The following is a 3,568-nucleotide window of genomic DNA, read 5'->3' on the forward strand; positions in this document are numbered from 1 at the left end:
TTCTGTGTATTGCTCCTGGATCTGTTTTATGTTCTGCTCTGGTTCCCTGTCTCTCCTGTGATTTTTCTAATTTTTCATCAGTTCTGGGTGTTAAACATTCTTCATCTACAACCTGCCTCTGCCTCTCTGCATCTGGGTCCAGTTTAAAACTACACATCATGACACTGTAAGTATTCATAGAGGGTCAAATGGTTAAGTATAATAAGCTACAAACTTTTCTCTTTGTTTCTATGTCACAGGTTTCTTTTTGTGAAAAAAAAGACAACTTTCAATACAATGAATAATTCTCAGAACACTTAATAAGCCTCAATAATCATTCCTGCTAAAGGCCATTTCTTCTAAATCTATAGTCATAAAGGACAGAGTTTAAGAGCAATCCTTGTAGAAATTATCAATTAAACAAATAAGGTTCTTAAACATAAATATTACAAAGTAAATTTCTATGCAAAAACCCCACAAAATGCTCTTATCATCTTAAATAATAGCCAAGATGACTCCAAATGACAGAGCATACCATTATAAACCACCAGGAGCTTCTTTGTGATTCTTCCCTGTCTGTGGATGATGATGTGTTCTTATCTCAGAATGAGAACAAATGACAATACTAAGAAATAGATTAAACTTGTATTCTTTTTAAATGTATGACACAATGTTGATTTTTCAAGTTACTCCACTTCCAAAGAATGGAGAAGTCTATGATTATCATCCAAGGTATACCTCAACAGTACCAGAGAAAATCCAAAATAATAACAATTTTTTAAAAAAATCACTTTACTATAATTTATAGTAGTTCATTAAGATTTTATGGCATGAAATAAGTATTTGATAGGAAAGCAAAGCTTAGTATTTGCTCCAGAACCCTTTGTTTCCAGGTCAGAGGTCAGATGTCTCCTGTGGTCCTGGTCCACTCCTCCATACTGATCTTCAGATTGCTCAGGTTTCATGGCCTGTTGCCAGTTCCCTCTAAATGTTCTGTTTCTGAACAGATGAACCGCCCAGGCTCTCCTCAGTACACTGCAGTCATCCTTCCTGCTTTACAGACAGTCAGCCCCTAAGCATGACTGAAGTCCATTCCAGTGAGTGGACTTCATTCCACTCACTGGAATGGAGTTCTGTTTTGGTCTCATATGACCTCATGACCTTTCCAGGCCTCCTCTGGACAGTCCAGATGGTCATCTTAATTCAGATGGGGCTGGACACGAACTGGGGACCTTTAATACATTGTAGGATTTTAACCCACGATGGAGTAGTGTGTTATGGTTACCTTAGTAACAGGTGTCTTTTATACAGGTAATGAGTTCAAAACAGGTTTAATTAATCCAGGTAATGATTGAGTATTTCAATTCTGAGAAAGAATTGAAATACTTGTTCTATGCAAAAAAATATTTTAAAATCGTCCAATGTGAGACTGAGAAATGTGTCTGGATTATGGATTATTTTTGTTTAGCTACTGTTTCTTCCAGTTGAGGTGTAGTCCAGACATGAGGGTGGAACTGGGGTGTATCATATTTCCACTCTTGTATGAGCTCAATATGAGAGGAAAATAATTCACATCAAGTTGATTGGGTTACTACTGAAATACATGGGACTGATTTAATTAATTCCTTGGTAGTAAAGAGTGATACAAGCTGAGCCAGATGGGTATAGCTCACCACATGAATTCATTTTGGGACAAAAGAAACTTATGGGATCGGTAAAGAAGTGTAAAAGCAGCTTGTTAGAAGCCAACCGCAGTGAGACAGGTACTGAGGTCTGTGACTGACGGCAGCAGACAGTGTGTCCAGCTGCTCAGTGAGACAGGCAGTAAAGGGCCTTGATTGACAAGAGGTCTTGTGGCTCGAGCCTCAGCATGCCACTCACCCGCCACTTCCTGGGCTTTTGTGTTTCAGATACACACACATACACACGCACACACACCATCTGCTGTGGTAATTCACAGACTGCATGCCAGAGCAGCACACGGCCTCCTCTCTTGCTTTGCTTTCTCCTATTCATCCTTCTTCCACTCACTCGTCTTTTATTTGAAGGGAGAAAGCCAGGCTATTCGGAATTTTTGTTTGTACTACCACTTCCAATATGCACTCCCTCTCTTATTTTCACACGCAATCATTTCCCTTCACTTAAAAGCACTCTGATCTACTTAAGTTTTCACATTAATTTAATATTTGATAACATTATTGAAGCATAGAGGGAAAGATCTGCTTTGGATAAGAGTTTTGAAAATAACTCTTTGTGATTTCACACTTAATATATCTTAATTGTCATTAACAGTTATTTAATGAGTCTGAGCTCATATTAAATTACATGCCTGTGATCAGTTTAGTGCAATAATATTGTGCTAATTAACTACATTGTTCATTATATACTTGTGTCCTCCAAAATGTTATTACAGTGGATCCCCTGTGTTTGAGGGAGTTAGGGACCACAGCCGCCCATGAATAGCCAAAAGCTTTGAACATGTCAGACCACCTCTAAGAACACTTAAAACAGCTCATATTAATAGCTCAAATATCAAATAAATCTTGACAGGCATTATTTTATATCATAGAAATCATATGGGTAATACTGCAGAATTAATATCTAAAGTGTTATTTTGCTCCACTCTTGGATTTACTCTTAGTTACATAAATGGCGCTCCTAGATTGGCTGCCTAGCAGGCGCCAGCCAAGATTTATGCCACCTTTATACATTTAATATATCCTGCCTGACCAAAAAAACAGTTGCCACCTGAATTTAACTGAGTTATAGTATAAGCCTCCTATTGGATAATTACTACATAGACAACCGTCTTGGTAACACTTTATTTGAAGGGGGGTGAATAAGACTTTCATGACACTGTCATAAACATGACATAACACCTGTTACGAACATCAATAAGTCTTCATGAATATTTATGACTGTCATAAAGTGTCATTTGGTAAATCATGACACTTTTAGTACAAAGTTGACATTATTGAAAATGTCTTTGTTATGACAACTTGACATTAATCTAGACAAAATTGTCTTCGTTATGACAACTTGTCATTAACCAAGAAATCATGATCTGACATAAATTTGTCATAATACTAGTCATAATGATTTAATTATTACATTAGCAAAAAAATTAACAAAACAATGATTAATATTTCCACTCCCTGAAATAAAGCAAAACAAGTATGACAAGCAATAAAGATTTCATTAAGCTTTATTACACTGTCAAATGATTTAATAACAGACTCATTAACAATTTCTTTTACATCAACTAAAGTGGAACAAGTAGCACCAGTTATGAATATGTCATTAAGTGTTATTACAGTGTCATTAATATAAACTTTTACCTCAAGTAAAGTGAAACTAGTAGCAACAATTATAAAGATGTAATTTAGTGTTATTGCAGGTCAAATGCTATGCTAACAGAGTCGTTGATATTAAGTCTTACCTCAAATGAAGTGAAACACACTGGACTACTTATAACTACCATCATAACTGTAGAACAAACCCTTTGTACATTGGAATAAAACAAAAGATAACTTGTTCTAAGATAACAGAGGGTTTAACGTCTGGTCAGTGTTTAGAAATGGGCTCCATA

General features: G+C 36.1%; 1 long non-coding RNA gene across 1 annotated transcript in view; it reads left to right on the top strand.

Moving 5' to 3' along the window:
• The first annotated feature begins 421 nt into the window (after nt 1-421).
• Nucleotides 422-3,568, top strand: part of LOC106964732 (uncharacterized) — an 11,618-nt gene continuing 8,471 nt past the window's right edge. Inside the window, exons 1-2 of the long non-coding RNA XR_001428491.1 lie at nt 422-432; nt 1,251-1,253. This is a non-coding gene — a long non-coding RNA (uncharacterized LOC106964732). The remainder of the gene's footprint in view (nt 433-1,250; nt 1,254-3,568) is intronic.

The sequence above is a fragment of the Poecilia latipinna genome, unplaced genomic scaffold, assembly GCF_001443285.1.
Source record: "Poecilia latipinna isolate Pla-1442-1.1 unplaced genomic scaffold, P_latipinna-1.0 Scaffold1710, whole genome shotgun sequence".
In the NCBI taxonomy this organism is placed as follows: Eukaryota; Metazoa; Chordata; class Actinopteri; order Cyprinodontiformes; family Poeciliidae; genus Poecilia; species Poecilia latipinna.